The sequence below is a fragment of the Pseudorca crassidens genome, chromosome 11, assembly GCF_039906515.1.
Source record: "Pseudorca crassidens isolate mPseCra1 chromosome 11, mPseCra1.hap1, whole genome shotgun sequence".
In the NCBI taxonomy this organism is placed as follows: Eukaryota; Metazoa; Chordata; class Mammalia; order Artiodactyla; family Delphinidae; genus Pseudorca; species Pseudorca crassidens.
In genome coordinates, this window is record NC_090306.1 from 87,402,650 (window position 1) to 87,427,154 (window position 24,505).

Below are 24,505 nucleotides of genomic sequence, written 5' to 3' on the forward strand. Positions count from 1 at the left end.
CTTGGCCAAAGTCATCTTCATTAACATAAACCCAGTTGTGGTGGAAAGGGGCTAGTTACGAATAACAAGACACCTGTGTTACCTTTATGGCTCTGAAACATTTTCAGGAGCTGAGGACAGGAGACCAAACATCATAACAAAAGATGCTCCCATTAGTCTTATAGCTTAGGAAATTCCAACGGTTTTGGGACCTGTGAGCCAGTAACTGTGGATGAAGACCAAATATATATGTATTTCTTACAAATCACAATATTGCGTCTGCAAAGCCTAAAATATTTATCACCTGGTCCTTTACAAAAAAAGTTTGTGGAGCCCTGATTAAATTTAATGTAAGATTACTTGAGGCTTGCCTATCTATATCAATATCAAAGCTTTGGTCTTGTTTCCCCATTGAAACAAGAGATCATAGAGTTCAATCCATTTTAGATAAGAAACTGATGTTCCCAAAGTAAAGGGACTCTTCAGGGTTGGGTAATGGTAGAATTGGGTTTAGTATTGAGTTATTCTCCCCACTCCCCTGACTCCCAGGCTGGTACCCTTTTCACCATATGGGCTGCTAACCCAAACAGCAAATGGACCAAAGGGATAGCTCTTTGCTTTCCATGATCAACAGCAAAATACCCACTCGGGACTGGTTTTCAGAGGGACATTTTCTTAAGATATTTTTGCTACGTTTTGCATGGGAGTACTCTAGTGTTTGCTAAAATGTTTTGTAGCTCATTGTACCTGTGCAATGATCTGGTGTTTTAATATTTGAGTATTTGTATCTGATGGTTGAACAATTGTTGAACCCGGGATAGAGCCAAAAAAAAGTGCTCTCTGTTCATTTGATCAAAGCCTATGAACCGTGCCAAGAACTTGCATAGTGATTTTAATGGACTATTATAACAGGTGCAGAGTAAGTTGTTTTTCAGCTAAATTTTAATTTGATTTTTCTCTAATAATCTCTCAAGGATAAATTTCGACTCTGACCAAATAGACCAAAAGTTCTGAGAGAGCAAGTAACAGATTTTTTGAAATTTATGCATTCCTTCCAGCTTTTTTGGAACTTAAATCATAAAATAACCCAATAGAGTAAACTCACAATTAGCTGGAATCAATCTAAACCAGAGCCCTCAAATAACTGAAATTTAGTTTCTGGGTCACCTTTTCCCATCACTCAACATTTAGGGGAAAAGAGCTTCATAGCAACAAAACAAGAGATGGAAATTTAGTTTAAAAATTGACAAAGCAACTTCTGGGAAATGTCTCTGGAGTCAGTACAGACATAGAATGGGAAGATGAGTAATTTCCTGGGGTCCTCACAGTTTGTTAGGTATATGCCCCTTGGGAGACTGGGCTGTGGATTCTGGGAAGCAGCCACAAGAAAAGGTGGAGTCACCAGCTGGAGCTAAAGAAAGATAAGACTCATGTTCTTACAACCAGCCCTGAGTCAGACCACCCGAGTCACGAAGGGTCCCCTTAACTCATATCCATGGACTTCTCCAGCCTCGTGTCTCACCACCTTCAACCCCAGCCCTGAACAATTGCCAAACTGGGTTCTCCTAAAACCCCCATGGTGTCCCTCTCGAGTGTGAACTCTGTAGCGGAATTCTCTGGGTTCAAAAGCTAGGTCTGTTCTTTATCAGCTGTGTAACCCTGAGCAAGTTACTTAATCCCTCTGTGCCTTTCTTTCCTTATTTGTTAGATGAGAATAATAATAGTGCTTGCCTGCTACGGTTGTTCTGAGGTTATATGAGCTAATATATGTCAGGTGTTGAGGACACAGCCTATTACCTGCAGGGACTCACACACGCTGTTCCTTCCACCTGGAACACCCTCAGGCCGCCTGGGTAGGAAAATGACTTTCACTGACTCTCCCCACCTTGTCTGTTCCCACGTGAGGCTAGGTTACATTTCCTGCCTCTGGGTTTCCGTAAAACACTCCACTACTATAGGGTGTTTTGGGTACCTGTCTGAGTCTCCATTAGGCTGAGTTCCCCAAGAGCAGGAACTTGGTCTTAAGCATCCCAGTGTCAGGCACAGTGTCCAGCACAGGCTATCCTCCCAAGTCTAGTTTTTAAATGAATGCATAATGCATGAATGAATGGACTATGAGTAAATCAATAAGGACACAAATGAAAGGCACATTTCTTTTCCATATCTTCCATCCTTCTGGACCGTAGACTGTGTACACGATAAGCACTCACCTATCCAGCTTTGAGTGAATGAGATTTAAAAAAAAAATTTCCCTTCCTCAAAAAACCCCACTTCCAGCTCTCAGAAAATTGTCAGAATGCACCGATTTTTTAGAACAAGACATTTTACTGTCATCTTCCAGAAAGCTTTCATGATGAATACAGACATCTACAGTGCCTAATCGTGGGAATGGTACCACCTGGGGTTGTGCAGTGTCCAATCCACACAGAGATGGTGGCCCTGACTGCTTCCTAAGCAGGAAACCTGACTGATGGATTTAGAAATGAGTGTTTCCCTCTAAAACTCAGAAATCAGACCATCCTGTGAACCACGATGGGTATTTTGGTATGAAAGACTGCAAGTCTGTCTAATGCCACATAGGCGCCCACCATGGCCTCAGTCCTTTTACTCAGTTCATCTGTCTTCCTCATTCAGCTTTACTCAGGAACTTCTGTAAGCTTTTCTTCCCAGCAGTGATATATGGAGTTAAAAGAGCATGAACTGGAAGCCAAGAGACTTAGGTTTTATTTCCAGCTCTACAGCCAATCAGTTGGGTGATCTTGGGTGAATCTCTTAACTGATCTGAGTCTTAGTTCCCTCCTTTGAAAATAACTAATAAAAGAATTTGAAGACCCCAAGACTCTCTGCAGAGGTTAAGTGCTAACATCATAATCATCATCATTAGTAATTATTACTATTGCTCAATAATAGTATCGTTGTTTGGTAATAATAACAACAATAGTACTAATAATAAATCCACCCTGATCACCACATTTGAAATTGATTCTGATATTTCATAAATTAGATGAGATCACACATTAATACAGTAATCAGTTAACAGGGATTTAGTGATCTGATAATGCCACCTTCATCTCAGAACAGAGAGCAAGAACCTTGGAAGAAGTGACACTTGATAAGTGTGGATTAGTGAGAAAGAGATTAGGAACGTGTGATGCCTCCAGAAGACTTTAAAACAGGGTAAGAGGAAGTCACGGGATGCTTAAAAAGAAGTGGGAATCTTGTCCTCCCAAAAGCCTCGTCTCAAAGTTTGGCACAAGGGCTGCTCTGAACACAGGATTCAGAGCCCTGGAGTGGTTTCTAATGGATAGCTCACAATTATACTGTGTACTATAATTTACACACTTGTTTGTGAACCAAACACTGTAGTGACCCCATTGGCCTCACAGAGTCAGTTCTAACTCTGGTTAAGGGAGAGAGGATCAGGTGGGAATTGTCTAGACAGAACTTTTCCCCTTAAGATAGAAAGCTCCAGATTGTTGTGAAACCGCCATACTTTGGGGTTCAGGACAATGTTGCAACCTTACAATTAAGATGCTTTGATGTCACGATACTAGGATGTCAGGACTGGGGACACAGACAATGTAGCCCAACAACATTCCCCCTAGAGCTGAGGACCCTGAGGTAACTTGTCTAAAGCCACGCATCAAATCAGTGTAAGAGGCATAACCCCAGCCAAGTTACCCTAAATTTATGAATATCAACAAGCCACATCACTCCAAATTCCTACACACCGACGAAGTGCTAAAAACAGTTCTGATGCACACCTGCAGACTCCACCAAGGGAGGTTTTCTGGATTCCCATATCAAGTTGTTCCACTTGTAGCCACTACAGGTCCCGAGGAACCCCAGTTTTCCCCTCAGATTTGTCACTTCGCACCCATAATAGAGCATTAGAGACTGACATACATGGGGGAGGCAGAAAAACAAAGACAATGAACTTGATGGACTGAATGACATTGGAAGTACTCCTGTGTCAGGGTCTGCTGCCAAGGGTGGGACGAGGTACAGAATTCCAGCCGTTGGTGGCCCTCTTTCTCACCTCTCTTCCTCACTTGCTCTTTGAGAAAAGCATACACCACTGAGCAGGTGTTCCCTCTACCACCTAGGTTTGCACATATACCTGCAAACAGGAGCTCACCACACTGCTACGTATGATTTACAGTCCGCCAGCCAGATGGACTGGCAGATGTGGAAGGCGGAAGAGAGATGGAAGCCATCATTTTCTTCTGGAAGGATCAGCATGTGATGCTAAGCACGGGAGGGTTGGCAGTGGTCTCCTGACATTTATATGCCTCAGGTCTGTGGAAGGAACTGGTTTCCAAGCTCTGGACAGCTTCCAAAGTTCTATGGCTGTTGGAACCATGGCTTAAAAGCTAGTGACGATCCTCCTGACTCTTGCCCCATTAGCCTTTCCAATGGTTTTGAAAGTATTTACTGCCCTGTGTTAAATCCCTTTTTGCTTGACAAACATCAAGCGATTTTCATTTCTTGGCTGGACTCTGCCTGGTAAAACGAGCCTATCACTCACCACTGTGTGATGCCGGGCAAGTGACTTCCACACTCTGGGCCTCAGCTTCCAGGCTGTCAGATGACAGGTTTGCAGGAGATGACTTCTCAGTTTCCTTCTGGTTTTAATGTCAGTAAACTCCATGAAACTGTCAGTCCTCTCTCATAGGTTTGTGATCAAGGAAGGAGGAGAAAAGAAGGGAAGCTTGACTTTTAAGAACCTAGATACGTCCTACAGCTCAGGGATGTGGTCCTCTGAGTAGCCACAGAATTTCTCCAGTAGCTGAAAGGCATCCAGGTACTGCTTCCATGCACAGGTTTGATAGAGGCTACTTAATTTCTGGTTGACTTCTCTCCTGTAAAGAATACTGGCTGCATTATAACTCTTTTACAAAAGTTGAGCTCACCTCACCCAGAAGTCCAGGAAAAGCTGGTGCATCTGCCGTATCTAAGTGGAGACTCATTTGCCCCCTTCCACCACCAAATCTCAACTCCCTCTCTCACCTTCCAGCCTGAATAAGAGAGGCATCCGTTTGTGTTAAGACATTATCCCATTCAAGCTATGCTTTAGAAAGCTGGGTGCCTCTAGGAGGGTATTTGTGGTGGATGTGATCAGCCATTTCTCCCTTTAAGAGTTAGGGTGGCCAGTGCGGTCAGTGGCCCACCCACATTCCTTCAGCTTTACCACTTCACTGTGCTCCAGTTACTTCCAACTATAGACATCAGCATTGCTTTGTCTGAGTGCTTTCTCCAAAGCCAAGGAAGGCCAATCTGCTCACGTGCAAGAAAGCCTGGAAGCGCCAGAGAATTGACACCTCTCAGCCAGCAACCAACAAGATGGTGAACAAATACCACACTCTCTTGCTTCCTGGTGGAATAACTTGTAGTAAGGTGACATATTTCCTGTGCCATTTTTCATAGTTCTCACATAGGACTAAAGTCCATTTGTCCATAAAGGTAACTGGCTTAATAATGCACCCTTCATTGCCTATCTTTTCTTCCAGCTTCTCTTCCCAAATAAACTGTATGCACTCGAATCCTTGCCTCAACCTCTGCTTCTGAGGGAACTCAGCTAAGACATTTAGTTCATCAATATGCCAGCCAGTTACATCCAGGGGACTGAGACAGTGGACATTTTTACAGGTAGAGAGGGAAAGTATATTCTGGAGTTAGGATTGAAGAGCAGCCTGTGTCAAGAGTTACGGCAAGCAGCATGGAAGCCCTGAGGGACCAAGGAAAAGCCAGTGAGAGCAGGAAGCAGGTTGAAGAACATGGGCTACTTCTTCGGTGTCATCACAAACAAAGCTTGGACATGTAACAAGGGCTCAAAAGTGTTTGTAGTCTTGTTGAGTATCTTCATTTTCTTGGGCACTAGCCCTGGGGATCAAATTATTCATTTGTTCTTTCATTCATTGATTCAGTTACATAGTCACTCATTCAACAACCAAAATCATTTCTTAGATACTTATGTTGTACTAGGGACTGTGCTTGGTGCTGGAATGGAAAAATGAATAGAGCACAGCCCCTGACTTCAAGGTGCTTCTGGTCACAAGGCTGTAAATGGAAGCCCCTACTAGAACCAAGGATACCTCCCCATTCAGACTTGCTTGGCTGGATCCTTTGTAAAAGGTCTTTGCTTGGCTCTGGAAGAGGCGGGCTGCACACTATTTTGCTCATTCAGGGCAATAATGTAGTGGCAGTAAACCTCATAAAATGGTTATTTCTATTCCCGGACTGCTCCGGAATTCCATCTAATTTATAAACATTGTTTTATGAAAAATTGAGATCATTCTTGGAAGTGACCAGAGAGAGTGACCTTTGCTTGTTTTGGTGCAGTGTTTGTGTGTGAGTGTGTACATGGTTGTTGTTGCTAAGGGCGCAATGGCCAGCCTGGGGTAATGGCTGTCTTTCCATTCTGCACATTTCCTTAGTCAGGGAGGGTGTAACTGACATCTCCCCCAGACATCCATTTCTCCCCGGAAAGAAAGAAATGGCGGCAGCAGCCTAACTAAGTGCCTGGGAGAGGCTGACCTCCCACAGTACCATGAGGACAAATTCCATCAATGCCTCCAGAAGCTTTCAGACCCAAACATCTTTGGGCACAGCCTGCAGGTGGTTTCTCAGGGGCTTTTTATCTAACCTTTTATGGGAGTCAGGTATTAATACCAAGCTCTGTCTCTAGGGATTTGCATCAAATTCCAGAACTCAGAGCTGGTAGAAACTTAGGGTGGTGTGCCTTATGTGGGGGGATTCAGGGGAAGTTTAGGGATGACTAATCCCAGGAACAATTAGACATAGGAAGGGACAGCACTGAGGTAGAGCCACCTTACAGCTCTGTCACTTAACTTGCTGTGTGGCTCGGGATACATCACTTAACCTCTCTGAACCTCAGTTTTCTCAAAGTTTGGTAGAAATACCTGTCTCATACTGTATGAACTAATTCAGCAAATATTTATAATGTGTGTAAAATACACAGAAGCCTCTGCCAGGTATTTTGTTATGTTCTTTCCTTTGTGTGAGATGTTCTTTCCTCAGATATCTGCCTCTAGATCATCCCCTACCTTCATTTAAGTTTCTGCTCAAATGTTGCCTCAGTCAAGAAGTCTTTCCTCCCCCCCACCCCGCCACCTCTCCTTTATTTCCTATCCCCTGCCCTGCTTCCCTTTTCTTCATAGCACTTACCATTACCTGAAATTATGTCATATCAATATATAGCTTTTTGTTAATCAGTTTGGTTTTATTTTCTGTCTCCCTGAACTAGAATGTACGTACCGTGAAGGCAAAGACTGCTTTGTTCATCGTTGTATCCCCAATGCCCACAATGATACTAAGCACATAATGGTTGCTCCACATATACTGGTTAAATCAACAGCTATTATGTGTTACTATTACTCCCAGTATATAACCCAGAGTGTGTATTCTGGACTAACTCAGTAATGGGGAAGCCCAGATTAACCTCACATGTTCATAAAAATGCCCCCATCAGAATTTGCCAGACTTGATTAGCCTTGTAATTGGAAGAATGCATATTTTCCCTTAATATCCACAAAGGTCACTGTTTCTTTTCTGTGGTGGCATCCTACCTCCCTCTTGCCACCAGTCAGCCACCACAGTTTGTTCTAGCCCTGGGGCTGTTTTGGAAGTGAATCAGTGGACTCTGGGGTCATTTTTTTTCTTTTCACGGACTGGTGGCACAGCAGAGGGAAAGCCCTTGGAGGAGGTTGCAGTGGGCTGCACAGCTCCCTGGGGGCTTTGCTGGAGCCATCACACCCATGAGGTAATGGATGTGACGCTCTCACATAGCCAGAGCACATATGAATTAATTTAGAGAGAAAATTTCGAGAAAAGGTTGATGTAACTGGCCCCAGGGGTCCCTGGGTGGGGTCGTGTGGAGAAGACAGCCATTTCACTGGTCTGGCATGGTCTAGCTCTGAATTAAACAAAAATTGACTGGTAGGAGGACAGAGAGAGGCACAAGCAGCAACGAAATGTCAGTGTAGATGGTAGCCCACCACTCTCTAAGGCCATTGGTGCTTCCTATAGGGACTATGCTGAGCTAGAGGTTAAAATAAGAAAATGGAAATCCAGAAAGGTGAAGTGGCCTACCCAAGGTCACACAGCTTATTACTGGCAGAAATGGGATTAAACTCTTGTTTACCTTGTTCTGAGCTAGACTGTAAGCAAAGTTAAGTCAAGGACTGTGTCTGTCTTGGTCATCATGGATTCCTCAGCACCTAGGACAGTGCCTGTACTTACATATTTGGAACATTCCATACATTTGTACATTCACCAGTTTGAACTAATGTATTTAGGGAAAAAAAGTCAAAAAGGCAGAGGCCAAAAGGGTGAGTGGCTTAGCCCTGAACCTTTCAGCATTTTCATCTTGGCCCACAATTCCCTTCCATGACAGTTGTCCCCTGGTATTTTTACCAGCAGGTCCAAGGCTCTTCTTCCAAGAGAGCTTTGAAATACTTGATCCAATGTCACAGTTGAAGAAAAAAATCTAAGCATTATTGTTTCTCCATTTTAGGGCCATTTAAAAGAAAAAAAAAAAAAACCTACTTTTAGACTTTCATGTCCACGTTATACCAGCAAGTCAACTGAATACAATTCATCAACTCACTGGAAACAAATTGGCTCAATGAACTGACCAGAGCTGACTAGTTAAATAGCTCTGTCCCTGGAAATGTAAAATGATACATTTTGTGGGGGACAAAATGCAGATTCCTGGGTTTGAACCCTAGAGGTTCTAATTCAGTAGAGTCTATGAATATGCATTTTAACATGTATCCCGATGAATCGGATGTAGATGACACTGGGTGCAAAAGCCCTCATGCAGGACTCAGAGATGAAAGTTCTAGTTGGGGACATGCCTCTGTGTAGCTATGGGAACTTGTCCAATTCATTTGATCTCCCTAGATATGACATTCTTATCTGGACAACCAGCACATAATTCAGGGCTTGCAAACTAGCAACTTGGTGACTCAAGATGACAAAGAGGAAAGTTTGGTATTGTCATTTTTTCTGGAGTTCTAGGTATTCTTACTCTTTTAGGTCCGTCAAATCTATCAAGCATGTTAAAATAAACCATAATCCATATCCCAAATTAAATATAATTTAAATTAGCTACAAAATAGTTGAATTGCAGTTGATTGGTTGGTATGTTACACTTTGTAAGTTTTGGAGTCAAAACTTTTTTTTTTAGGTCTCAAACATGTTTATAGGCTCTAAAAAAATCTTAGGTCCTAGGTATGCCTTTAGTAGCACCTACTAGACGAAACACCCCTAATTTTGTTTGGCTAATGGATTTTAACAGGCAACAAATCTAGCCAGGAGCTAGCTTGATAGGAATACAAGCAGTTTAGCCTCAGGGGTCTTACGCACGCCGTCCGTTTACAAGTGTTCGTATTGTCTACTTAGCCCTGGGATTTTTGCATATTATCTTTCAGGAGAAAGATTTTAAGTTGGCTTTCCAGCCCCAACTCTTATTATTTTATAAATTGTAACTTCCCTGCCTATGAAGCATAGGTCTTGCACATCAAATTGACTAGTATATCTGAGGTAGACAGGTGGCTCTATTCTATCATTTAAGATTATCCATTTGCGATACAGAGTACATGTTTGGCTAGATCCAAGCCTTAACCTCTCTATTCACTTGCCTCAAAATGCCAAGGCAACTGACATATAGAGCAATAAATTCTCTAACCCTGCATGGTGGAGCCATGAAAACGTTATACAAAAAATACATTCATGATAATTTTAGAAACTCTCCTCACAGAGTATAAAGTCAATATGTATGAATAAATGAAGAAGGAAGGAAGGAAAGAAAGAGGAAGAAAGAAAGAAAGAAAGAAAGAAAGAAAGAAAGAAAGAAAGAAAGAAAGAAAGAAAGAAAGAAAGAAAGAAAGAAAGAAAGAAAAGAAAGAAGGAAGGAAGGAAGGAAGGAAGAAAGAAAGAAAGAAAGAAAGAAAGAAAGAAAGAGGAAGAAAGAAAGAAGGAAGGAAGGAAGGAAGAAAGAAGAAAGGAAGGAAGAAAGTAAGAAAGAAAAAGAAAGAAAGAAAGAAAAGAAAGAAAAGAAAGAAAGAAAGAAAAAGAAAGAAAGAAAGGAAGGAAGGGAGGGAGGAAAAAAGAAAAGAAAGAAATGGGGTTCACCAAGTTGAAATCTTCTGGGGTGTATAATTAACCCTTGGAAAGGCATCATCACTTGAAAAGTAGGGAAAAAGATAAAACACATTTTGTAAATAGATTCTCACTTTCTGGTTTAGATTAGTTTCCTCCCACAAGGGTACCGGAGTTAAGCATACATGTCTGAGTTCTGGACACCTTAGTTTCTGAACAATCTGGACAATGCTTTCACAAGGTTGTTTTCTCATTGATGAACCTTAATGATACCACCAAGCCTCATCCAGCTAGAGTCTAAGTTTCATGAAGGCAGGAACCATTTCTATCTTGTTTAGTACTGCATCTCCAGGATCTTGCCAAGAATAAGCTTGCAATAAATAGTTATCAAATGAATGAACTCAAGTTGCTTTTACAATTTTTATAGTACTACCAAGTGGCAATAAAGAAAATAAATAGAATTTATGCCTACTAGAAAGTCTGAAAATAACATTACCACAAGAGACAGGTATTTGACTCTGGCTAAATTAAGTTAGCATTGGTTCTATAAATCTGGGGTCTGGACAGAAATAATGAAACATTTATTGGTTATGCAGGTTAATTTTGGTCATCATGAGCAATGATTGTATATGACTATCATTGCTCATGCCTTGGGCATGGGTTACATCACATTATGCCAATTCCAATTCAGTAGCTACTTGTTACACATGCAGATGTCAAACTTTCCCCATCATCCTAGAAAGTTCTATTGTATAGTATTGCTATAAGGAAATGTCTCTTTTTTTTTTTTTTTTGCGATACGCGGTCCCCTCACTGTTGTGGCCTCTCCCATTGCGGAGCACAGGCTCCAGACGCGCAGGCTCAGCGGCCACGGCTCATGGGCCCAGCCGCTCCGTGGCATGTGGGATCTTCCAGGACCAGGGCATGAACCCGTGTCCCCTGCATCGGCAGCCGGACTCTCAACCACTGCGCCAACAGGGAAGCCCTGTCTCTTTTTTTTTTTTTAAGTCTTTTTTGAATTTGTTACAATATTGCTTCTGTTTTATGTTTGGTTCTTTGGTGGCAAGGCATGTGGGATCTTAGCTCCACGACCAGGGATCGAGCCCTCACTCCCTGCATTGGAAGGTGAAGTCTTAACCACTGGACCACGAGGGAAGTCCCTGTCTCTTGTTTTTATCAAATAATCTTCTGGTTCATGTTGTTGGAACAGATTTAATTATCTGTATCTCAATTTCTGTGTCAAATACAGTATGGAAAAGTGTTTGGTGCCATGATTAATCTATGGATAGATGAAATGCTGTTTGGTAAAGTGCACTTTGTAGTATATTAATATATATTGTACTTGTTAGAAGCAAAAGATGAGTTTTCAAAAATTCAAAATTGCCATGAAGCTGATATTGAATATTAACACAAAGCTGCAATATAGGTTTTCATAAATAAAATATCCCATATAATAAACATTCTTTTGGTTTGACAGTTTATTTCAAGTATATTTGATATTTTCATTGCTGTGATTAGAATTAAGAAAAAGATAATCTGTTTATGAAAGTAGGTAATCTGTTTATTCAAACACAGTATTAAAATACAAGCAAAAGAATAGATAATATTTTTAGAACAACCTTAGAAAGGAATTTTAAATTGCACCTCAAAGTAGGTATATATATATATATATTTCATCTCTCACCAACAGTCTTATTCTTCAAATATATTTTAACCTTTTAAAACTCAGTCCCAATTCTACCTTTTTCTTTTTTCACAGCAGTGGAAGGATTTTATCCTTTAGAAAAGCATTTCCAAAATAATGGTACACAGATCACTTTAGATGGAACACAATTATTTCTTCAGTTTTACATTTACATATTAGAAAAAGATAATTATTCCTTCAAAACCATGAATTCTCAGATAATGAGCTTTTTAAAAAATTAATTTATACGAAAGTATAAGACAATTTATGGAAAATACTGGATAAATAGTAGTAGTGGTATCCTGATAGGAAAAAAGTCATGAAGTTAGTATTTATATAAATGACTAAGGTTTAGAAAATACTGCTTAAAGTAACTACCAGTCTTATCTGGTAGACTATCCCTTAGATGTGTTGACTGAAAGAAAAACACACAACGTAAGGGTTGTGGGTTTGGGTTTCATTCAGGAAACTTACTGAGGACTATAGCCTGGGAAACACTCTGAGTAGCTCTGAGGAGACTGCCCCAAGAGGTAGGGGGAAGAAACCAGTATATATATGCTTTTTAGCTTGGGAGTATATGCAGGCAAGCACACATGTGGGTAAAAGATTACTGCTAGTCACAAAGATGTCTCAGTTAATGACTTTAGAGTGTTTGTATGTGTGGGAAGATGCAAGAATCTGAGTTCATTAAAATTCTTCACGAGATATACATCTATTCATCTAAGGGGCCTATTCTTACAGATCACAGAGTGCCTCACCCTATTTTTGTCCTGAATTCCTCTCAGGGTGTATTGTCGTTCTGGAACTGCAGTGGCTAATGACTTAATCTTTGTAGAACAGGATGATGGGCAACATTCTTTATTTTACAGTCCTCCCTTTTGGTCATAAATTCCACCAAGGTGTGGGAAGCATTTCATGACCAATTTGTCTCACAGTGCTGTGAAGGCTAATTCCTAAGTCAGGTGAGGATTTCTTTGATAGGCCACTCAATCTGCTATGACAGGACTGGATCTTGTTAATGGTAGCCATAAGAGTCTCTGGGCCACCGGCCTTACCAGTCTGTTACGGTCCAGGAAATGATTCTCCCTTGTTGCTTCTTCCCACATCTAGAGTTACACTATTACAATAATTTTAATCTTATACGGAACTATATATTTGGCCAACCATTTTGAGTCTCTTAGTCATCATTATTTTTGTCAGAGACTCAGTTATGCATTAGGTAATACAAGAAACAACAATCTTATAAAATAGGCAGAATATAGTATATAACATAGTTAGTAGCGTAAATTAGGTCATAAGTAAGAATTTAAGCCAAGAATTTCCATTAGATGCAGCCAAGTATATCCCCGGTCGTCTGATCCAGTCTGTTCCGTACCCACTGCTATTTTTAAGGGTAATGATATACTGGAATTGTTATAAGGGATCTAGCCCAATTTCCCAGTGTTATTAGGTTGATTACCCTTAGTATGATCTAATTGCTCTAATATAAGGGGGATCTTTAAACTTAAATGACTGTAGCCTGTATGTATCCATCCCATAACTGAGGGAGAGTCCCTCATAATAAATGGGTGGTTATGATTTTTGACTGAAACTTAGCTCATCGCTCTGATTTAGCTTGAGTAACTTTTAAAGAAAATTCATATTTATGGCCAGAGTCATAGCAAGTAGGATTGACTGGCTAAAAGAGGGCATCTCATCTAATGATATCAATAGTGTCCTGAATAGAACTATAACTTCTTTCTTCGAAACTAATTTTCTAAGAACCATGTAATCAGAGCCTTGGAGAGGAGAAATCCACCAAGGTAAACCAGAAGTACTAGATGTAGATAATTGACCATAAACCCAACAATTGGATTAATTTTTATGCTCTGCATAGGGTCGTGCCCATGATAGAAAAGCATTTTATTCATAGGCAAAATGTCCAAGACATCAAGAAAGTGCTATAAATAATCATATGGGTCAGGTCCAGCACCTTGGGATAGCTGTCTACTTCTGGTGTCATCTTCTGGTCCTGGCATGGGTGTCATTTCTCCTCTGTTTGAGCATTATTTTAAGGTGAATTTGAGGTCAGCAGTCCTCTCTATAGACCAGTCCAGTGCTGGGTCCCCTCTAATGTGAGAAATATGAATCCAAGAGCCAATTTCCTTCTGTTTTTTTTTTTTCCGCTGCACATGAGCTAGTTAAGAGTACATGATAAGGGTCCTTCCATCTAGGCTGGAGGGAGTCCTTTAAATGATGTCTTTTCCGATACACATAATCTCCTGGTTGCAGGTCATAGGGCATCTAATCTTCATCCAAAAATAAATTACCTTAAATAAAAGATAAGCTTCAAAAACAAGCTTAGAATGTGTTTTTCCTAATTCAATTAAGCTTTACAATAATGCAACATAGTTACCAGGAGCCACCTAGGAAGTGAGTTTAGGCAGTAAACACCCAAATGCAAAGTCAATTAACAACACTAGAACTTAATATCCACTGAAACATTTTTTGCTCTAAAATTAACCCTCATTTTTATCAAATAGAGCTGAATTAAGACAAATTTTTCCACAAAATATGCCTGGTTTCCATAAACTTGGTTTGACTACTTACATAAGTGTAATTGATCATAGGCTCTTTTAAATTGGCTTTCCTGGAACTTTTCATAAGGAATCTCAGATTGAACTTTAAAAGGCCTCTCAAGGCAAAGAAAGCCACGCCAAATACTTGACATCAGATTTTACCTGCAGTACCTACAGATTTGGGTGCATTCCCCTCTTCTTGAGGTCCCCCAAATATTTTGAGGTTCTTGCATTTGCCAGGAAATGACTTCCTTTATCCACCTTGTAAGGATGCTGGGAACCCTGTGAGCAAGGTATCAGGTCATTTTTCCAAGGGGCTTTATGGCTCCATAAAGTCCACCTTAGTTCTTGGAAGCTGCCTGGTCATATTTGATTTTGTGTATATTCTCAAATATATCATTCCAATCAAAGCCACGGTGACATAACCAATGTTCCCAATTATGTCTAAGAAGAACAGATTCTTATTGAACTTATGCAAATAACCATATTACCATGAAAATAAGAGTGCTCACTAAGAGTTTCCAATTCTGGAGGGATCAGGTAGAGAGAAAAAGATAAAGGTTTCAGTTCTGTTTACAAAAGTATAATTTACCAAATTGGTGTAAGCTATAATTAGTTTAAGGGGAAATGTTTCCTTATATCTGGAAAACAAAGATGAAAAGCTAGTAATATTTTAGGCAAAAAGTCATAAAATTATCGTTCAGCCTTACATAACTAATTCTTGTTGATCTTCTGATAACAGTTTTATGAAGCCATCAGAGTTTTCATTATAACTCTGTAATTTCTTATCCAGTTCAGTGGTATGATCTGAAAGTTATCAGAAACCTGTACTTGTCAAAAAGTCCTTTCTATGAATCTTTTAGAAGAGAGGCATTTTTATTAAAATAATAACTGCCTATAAATGACCAAAGACTTTCTCGGTGTCCTTCAACTACGTCAAGTACCTCTTTATCCACCACAGAATAAAACTCAGGATCGTCAACCAAAACGGGAGATCTGAGAACAAGAGAGACTTACTGAGTCGTCTGGACTTGCCAAGGAGGCAGATGGGCATAAGGGGCCCTTAGCGGTAGTATGGCTTTGGATCCTCATAGCGTCCAGGAGAAGGAAAGAAGTCTGCTCTGGTCCCTTCGTGCTCATCAAAAGCTGTCCACTGAAAGGAAAACGCACAATGTAAGAGCTGTGGGTTTTGGTTTTATTTAGGGATCTTACTGAGGACTATAGCCTGAAGAGCAGCCTCTCAATAGCTCGGAGGGAACTGCCCCCAACAGGTAGAGGAGAAGTCAGTATATATATGATTTTTGACTAGGGAATACATGTAGTAAAGCATGAATCTCGGTAAAATATTACTGCTAGTCACAAGGTATAGATATCTCAGTTAATGATTTTAGAGTGTTTCTATGGAAGATGCAAGAATCTGGGTTCACTAAAATTCTTCCTGAGATATACATCAACTCTCTAAGGGGCCTGTTTTTCCAAAGCACAGAGTGCCTCATCCTGTTTTTTGTCCTGAATTCCTTTCAGGGTGAACTATTGGTCAACGACTGCAGTGGCTAATGATTTGATACTTGTATAACTGGATGGCGAGCGACATTTTTTGTTTTACAGATGTTTTAACTTTGTTCTAAAATGGCCTGTGTTGGTCAGAGGTGCCACTCTTATTCCAGCTCTAATTCTCCAACATTATTTAGAATCTCAGTCTTAGTTTTGGATTCCCATGAAGAGGTGAGCATTTCCTCATTTTCCCAGAACATTCCACACTCTGTTTAGCTTCTGTGCCTGTGGCTTTCTAGTTTCACCTCTCTACTTTGTATTTTTCTTCCCAAGAAAATTCAATTCTGACCGGTATTTGATATACTTTAAATGCATACTTTAGTCTTGGTTTAGTGACATTAGCTTTGAGAATAGGGATTAACATGACAGGAGGCTTCCCATCAAATCAGAATTCAACTGAATGTTAACCATTCAGTTACATACTGGGCCCGTGGATTTATATTTAGGTTAAATTTTAAAGAGGGATGGCATTTGTCATCACATTATGGAAGCATTTCTCACAGCGTGTTCTGTTAAACACCAGTCCTCTATGTTGACCAGCAGGAAGAAAAGAGTTCCAAAGCCAAATACATGTAGGAAACAGTGACTATTAAATTCTTCCTCTTGGAGTCTCACATTGCAAACACTATAGTGTAATGGTCAAATATGCAAGTTCTGTAGCTAGATGGCCTGTGTTTGAAACTCAGCTACCACTTAGGAGCTCTGTCCCTCTGTTTCTTCATTTGTAAAATGCTCACAGGATGGCTGTGAGGATTAAATATATCAATGTAAGTAAAGCACTTCGCACAGTGCCAGGCACAATGTGAACATGCCCTGGTGTTGACTTTGTACCACAAAAGTATTTTAAAGTTTCTGAGAGGTCTTGCAGGGAAGACACCTTTTAACGTTACTTAAACCAGAGTTACCTAAACTTATTTGACTATGGAACCCTTTCTTCAAAGATAATTCTTCAGACTGAATATTTTTTGGGTCAGTCATTTGGGAAACACTTCTTGAAAGGCTTGTGTTTGAAAGCCAGGAGCTCAGAAAGCCAGTCGTTTCCTTCAAGGTGCTTTTCTATGTAAGGATATGCTGCCCCCAGGTGGACAGAAAGGTCTTGGCCAGAAACTTGGAGTTGAAAGCCAAGCTCTCCACTGGTGCAGTGAAAGTGAAACACACAAACAAATGTTTTTTTTATGACATATCTTAAAATAATTTGAAAAAGAGTTCTTTGTTAAAATACTGAGAGTAAAATAGATATTACCAGGCAGAGGGAACACTAAAGGGCTAAGGCTGTAAGACTCCTCCCATGAAAAGATATTGTTTTCATTTTTATATGCCCTGATTGGACCACTCCAGGCAGGCTCAACACAGGTGATCAAGAAATGTTTGCAGAATAAATGATTGCCTGGTTGATTTCTCTCAACGAGGGGCAGAAAATCCAACTGAGTTGTGTCTCTCCAATCTGCTCTGTAGGGATCTTAAGCAACTGCTCCAGGTCTATATAAAATGTCAGATAATGTGGCTTGGAATCTTTTTCTCTGGGATGATTCACTACACACTAATGAAGGGAAGTAAGCTAATAGCATTTAAACAAAGGTATCAACTAGAATTAAAATTCAAAGGTGCTGAACAGTTAACTAGCAAATTCAGCTAACCAGAAGGGCGAGCTCTAAAAACTTACAACCCTGTGATTAAGTTTTTCCTGAAAGAGCTATATGAGAAAGTGGATGATGGGACCAGTGGTTCTCAACAGGAGCACATCAAAGAAGTTCCTACTTTCCAAGTTCTTAAAATCATTCTTGTTCTCTTTCTCCTCCTTTTCCCCCTCTTCCCCCCTCCTCCTCTTCTTCCACGTAAGTTCTTTTTTCTTTCTTTTTTTTTTTTTTTTTTGTGGTACGCGGGCCTCTCACTGTTGTGGCCTCTCCTGTTGCAGAGCACAGGCTCCGGACGCGCAGGCTCAGTGGCCATGGCTCACGGGCCCAGCCGCTGCGCGGCATGTGGGATCTTCCCGGACCGGGGCACGAACCCATGCCCCCTGCATCAGCAGGCGGACTCTCAACCACTGCGCCACCAGGGAAGCCCCTTACATAAGTTCTTCTCTTGAGCACAGTTGGGAATATAGACATAAATGCAGTGATCTAAATGCCAACACTAGAGAGGGCTAGGATGACCAGGAGAAAACTTGGGCATTGTTTCATTAGGGACCTTTTGTTACAAGCCACACTAAATGACTTTGACTGGGTTAGGCAGAAATAAGAGACTTGTCAGAAACATCCTGGATCGCTGAGCAGCCAATGTGTAGAAGGAATGGAAGCAGAAAAGCTCAAGATTCTTCAGCAGCAGAAATTCACGGACATTCTGTCATGAACCATGAACAGTATTCCTTTTTAAGGACAGTTTCTGTGTGTTTCCAATCTCAAATTCTAGAAAGAGATCTGAGATCACATGTGCACTCAGTATTTTCTGTTTTCTCCTCCAGATCCATTCTCTAACCTTCTCCATCCTGTCTTGTGCCCCAGGGAAGTCAACCTGGATGGACTGAATCAAGGATCTCTTGTCTTCTGACTTCCATTTGGGTTCAGCTGATGGAAAGCACTGCAGGAGACTGGAGGGAGGTAGGCGGGAGGAGAGTAATTGGTGGTATTTGTTCTCCCGGCTCCCTCCATGCTGGGCCATGAGGCCTGGCTACCTCTCCCCACTCAGGGTCATAGCTCCTGGCAGATGTCTTTCCTTTTATGCCTAGGGCCAAGGTACTGCCTAACCTTTTTCAATTTCCTTATACCTTACCCACACTATCTAGTGTGTCTAGTCCCAATATTAAACTCTTCCCCATTTACCCAGTTTGAGTATCTCTTCTGTTTCCTGCTGGGACCTGATAGATACCAGAGACCTACCACAGAATCCACCAGGCAATTACTTAACCTCTCTGGGCTACAGTCTCATCACCTGAAAGACTGGATCAGTACCTCACAGGGCATTGGGTTAATTAACCCGATAATTATTAACCCTTCAATGGGTTAATAATACATGTAAAGCTTGGCACATAAAAACTCTCAATAGGGCTTCCCTGGTGGCGCAGTGGTTGAGAGTCCGCCTGCTGATGCAGGGGACTCGGGTTCGTGCCCCGATCCGGGAAGATCCCACATGCCGCGGAGCGGCTGGGCCCGTGAGCCATGGCCGCTGAGCCTGTGCGTCCGGAGCCTGTGCTCCGCAACGGGAGAGGCCACAACAGTGAGAGGCCCGCGAACCGGAAAAAAAAAAAAAAAAAAACTCTCAATAAAACTAGGCTATTATTATTATTTTGTCTTTGCAGTGAGGTTATTTAAAAATATGTAAATGTGATTTAAAATGTTAGCTTTTTGGGAACTTTCACACAAGCACTTTTCAAAATTAGGAAAAATGTAGGTGTTGCCAAGTGTCTATACTTGGGGCAGGGGAAAGTGGGATCACAATGGCTTGGAGCCCTGCCCAGTGGTAGGTAAGTAGCAGGTTCTCAGTGGTTATGCATTGGTTCATATTCACATCTTAGAGATGGGCTGCGAGCAGCTAATCCACCCACTAATCACCCTCCACTGCTGAATGCCATGAGAGTGGGTCTTCGGCAGAACACCACCAGCGACACTGCCCCTTCTTCTCCACGGAGCACCACTACGTGCTGGCTCATCCTACAAGATAAAAAATATTTCCGTGAGGAAAAGAATTCTCTTTCCAGGAAAAGCTCTGGACCCAGGAACACTGCCTGGGTGGTTAGCTTACTCTCTGTAGCCCAAAGCCTTAATGTATGCTCTTAGCTTCTGTACTCCAGATCTGTGTTATCCTAGAAAGGAAAAGACTAGTTGAGAAAGCTCTATCCTTGGAACATGGTTCCATTCATTCTAGAAGAAGAAGTTACAGCAGTCCTAGTGTTGAGGAGTGTCATTCAAGAGAGGCAGCATGGCCCAGTTGACAAAGGATGAGCTACAAAGCCAGAAAGACCTGAGTTCAAATCCTAATTCAGTAGATTCGTAGCTGGATAATCTTGGGAAAGTTACTCACCCTCTCTGGGCCAAAGGATCCTCATCGGCAAAATGGGGGATACTTTCTATTTTTGTAGGATTCTTGTGAGGATTAAGTGAGAAAAGATGTAAAGTGCCTAACACGGTGCCTGGCACATTAAATAAATAGTGACTACCATTGGCTGGAATAATAGTCATTTTCTACTTGTTAATTGTTAATGTCCTTGCCTTTCATGAGAAGCGACCCCCCAAAGCAACTCATAGACCCTTAGACTTTGAGTTGGAAGGGTCCACTACTTTAACATCCCCACCTTCCCAAGCCCATTCCATAGAGATCTCCAGAAAGCCAACTGGGCAGAATGTGGGGATACTTCTGAGACATCCAGTTGGCTTCAATCTAGACACATTAATAATAGTTTGCATTTAATGAGAGACACTCTGTGCCGGGCACTGCACTAAAACCTTCATAAACATGAAGTTATTTCTAAGTTAATCCTCAAAACAGTCTATGTTGTAATTCCTACCATTGCCCCTCCCCTATTTCACAGAGTATGAAACTAAGGTTCAAAAGTGTTACATGACTTTCCCAAAGTCACATAAGCCCATGAGTGGACTCAGAATTTGACCCAGGCAGCCTGATTTCAGAGCCTCCGGTCCCAACCCTTATATTGTAAGGCCTTAATACCTGGCTGCAAGACACAGCATGGCACAACCACATTCCAGGATAGCTATTTGGATTGAACTGATGAATTAACCAGCAAAGCAAGTGATCTGATTGATTTGGGCATGCCGCCTCTACCAGAGATATAAGTATAATCACTCAGAGAGCTTTTCAAAAAGTACCAATTCCTGGACCTCCCTGAAAGATTCTTATTTAATTGCTCTAGGGAGGAGTCTGGGTGTAGAAAACAATTAAAGCTCCCCAAGTCGTTTTAATGGGCAGTTAGTGTTGAGAACCACTGGTGTCGACTCTCCTTGCCCTTGATGGGCACTTGATGTTACCACTTACTCTTGGAGTCCCTTAGGGATGGTCTGTCTTGACATTTAGTTCCGAATTACTCCTCATACATTAGGCAATAATACGTTGTGTAAATTCTGACTTACGATACCGCTTTGCCTAGAAACATGAGAATTTCCAAGGAGAATATTTTTCTGTATTACTAAGTGTAGTCAAGTTTTCTTTGGAAAATGGCAACATCCAAATCCTTTCCTACTAATCATGTATTACAAAAAAATTGCTTTGAAACACTGCAAGGCAGCCAACCCCATTCAGTAAATTACACCATGTAACTGGCTTAGGCCTCATTAGGCTTGCCCTCTTTGGCTTTATCAAGGGAACAGCCACTTCTCTTTGCAATCCCTGATGGGAATGGATTTCTTCACTTTTCTTTGAAAGGTCAGTACATCCCCCTTTCCTGTATCCCTCATCAAGTAGTGGCAGCTCGGTCTTTTGTCATCTTCTTGTGCAGCTCCCTTGGGGATGCATTTTACTTACAAATAAGAGATGTTTGCAATTTTAGATAATCTGTATTTGAAAAAGAAAGAAAACAATGTTATTTTTTTAAGATTTTTTTTTTGATATGGACCATTTTTAACGTCTTTGTTGAATGTGTTACAATACTGCTTCTGTTTTATGTTTTGGTATTTTTGGCCATGAGGCATGTGGAATCTTAGCTCCCCAACCAGGGATCGAACCTGCACCCCCTGCATTGAAAGGCAAAGTCTTAACCGCTGGACCACCAGGGAAGTCCCCAGAACAATGTTATTCCGAACAAGGGTACTTCTGGTGAATCCTGTTAGTTCTCTATCCAGCATTTCCTTTCTTCTTTCCTACCAGGATATGGTTTTGTTTGGGTATCATTCCCCTCCCTTGAGCAGTCTGAGTGTGCTCAGTATTCCTTCGTGCTCACTATTCCAATTGCTCCTCCAACCGCATTTTATCCTTCTCCACTCTGACCTAGGGCCTGGGTGCCTGACCTGGTGATGGGCATGCATTGGTGGCATTAATGGCTCCTGGCACTGTGGCTTTCAGCAACTGGAAGACGAGTCAGGTTGGGGTATTTATTCTGTTGGCTTCATCCGTGGCTAAGTAGTTGCAGGTAGACAGCATTCCTTTATAAACAGACAAAGATCCTCTTGCTCAGCCCTCTCCATCCCATTCGCTGTGTGTACGCTCGAATAAGAGCTCCCTACTCCTCAGGCTGAGGGGCAGTAGTGGCCCTTTGTAGTTGCTAGCCCCTGGGCACTGCACCGTCCCTTGCTGAGTTCCTTCAACTTTGCCCACAACTTCATAAACAGTCACTTTATTAAATTTTCCTCACTTACCTAGTTTTAATATGTCATCTGCTTCCTGCTGGGACCCTGACTAAGACATCACGTGAGTCACATCTCCAGTTTCAGGGGCTGGATCCTGGTTTGTCTAATCTAGTCACAGTATCCCATTTGCCAGCGATCAGTTCAGACAACCAGGATTGAGGCAGTCAGTGCATGGTACTCCCTTAACAAATGTTTTCGATCCAGAGATGGGCACCTATCTTACGTAGGCCAATCAGATGGGAGGTGTTTCTTATTCTGTCCAGGCTGCTGTAAGAAAACACCACAGATTGGGTAGCTTATAAACAAGAGAAGTGTATTTTTCACAGTTCTGGAGGCTGGGAAGTCTGAGATCAAGGCGCCAGAGTTCTAGTGAGAGGGTTCTGAGCAAGCCCTCTTTCTGGGTCATAGCTGGCATTTTCTAGCTGTTTCCTCACATAGTGGAAGGCGAGGTGGATCTCTGTGGGGTCTCTTATAGGGACACTAATCCCATTCATGAGGGCTCCACCCTCATGACCCAAGCACCTCCCAAGGGCCCCATCTCCTCATACTATCATCTCTGGGGGTGAGGGTTTCAACATACGAATTTGGGGGGGACACAAACATTCAGACCATGGTGGAAGGGAAGAACAAGGTCTTCAGCTTCTTTCAGTAACCATCCCGTGAGCATGAGGGATGTCATTGTAAAGACAAAGCACACTCATTGGGCAAAGCCAAAGTAATGTCACTGGAGCCCCAACTGTCACATCTGTGGACTTCCTGTTATGGGAAATTATAAATCCTCTTATAGGTTAAGCCAGTTTTAGTCAGTTTTGCTTTGTAATTTGCTGCTGAAAGCACCAAAACCAATATAGTTTATTATTTCTTTTATTTGTGTAGCAGCCATAGGGCCCATTTGATTTTACATGTCAGTAAACATGTGAATGATTATAATAATAGTAATAACTAAGGTAATATGTACTAATAATAGCTATGTGCCAGGGTTATTCAAAGCACTCTATCTATAAATATTAATTTGGTTAATCATCACAGCAACTCTATTTGGTAGGTACTATTGTTGATCCTATTATGCTTTTTAGGATTATGCTTTTAAATGACAGACAGAAGGCACAGAGGTATAAAATACATACTTCAAGTCACCCAGCTGGTAAGCGGCAAAGCTGGATTTGAACTCAGGCAGTCAGATCCTGGGGTCTGTGTTCTTTATCGCTCTATTCCAGCACACTGTGGATTAGGGACAGTAGGTTTTATGCCCATATTTCAAACGGGGAAACTATGGTTCAGGGAGCCAAAGAGCTAGTTACGAGAAGACTCAACACTCACGTTAGATCTAGTGCTATTTCCACTATGCAGCCTTTCCCTCCCAGTGAATTTTCCATCCAGGGTGTTTCAATAATTTATGGAACAATCAATGCAAGTAAGAGTTCTCTACCCTTCTAAGCTGTCCTCAAGTGGAACTGGGAAGGGACTGACTCCCTCTAGGGGCCGCTAAATATAAGGCAGCCTACAGATAACACACACAGTCTTTATTCAAACTTTTATCTCACACAATCCCTAAAAGAATTCTTTAAAACCATATACCCCATATATATATATATATATATATATATATATATATATATATATGTGTGTGTGTGTGTGTGTGTATGTATGTATGTATGTATTTATTTATTTATTTATTTTGGGCGGTACGCGGGCCTCTCACTGTTGTGGCCTCTCCCGTTGTGGAGCACAGGCTCCGGACGCACAGGCTCAGCAGCCATGGCTCACGGGCTCAGCCGCTCCGTGGCACGTGGGATCTTCCCAGACCGGGGCACGAACCCACGTCCCCTGCATCGGCAGGCGGACTCTCAACCACTGCGCCACTGGGAAAGCCCCCCCCCCTTATATATTTTGAAGTTATTATTTTATCATATGTTGCAAAGAATATACTTCCTGGTGTATTAAAATATTGACATTTAAAATAAAACTGTAGACCATACTTCTATAGGTATCTAATGAAATCTGAATTCCACTGCAATTTGGTACTCATAATCCATTCAAAATATGTGAATAAACACTTTGCTTATAGTTAGAAAATGTGTATCTTTCTGTTTTTTAAAAAAGTCGTATTTCCATTCCATATTGCATGCAGAATTTTATCCTAATGCAGTATACTTCATTTCTTAAAGCATTTTATTGATCTTTGCAATAAAAATATGAATATAAATTAAAAGTAAGTATGTTTTTAAAAAAATTTCCGGCAACTATAAGATCCTAAGTGTTAAAATATTTCTTTTGGATTGAGTAAAATGTACAAATATTATTAATATACA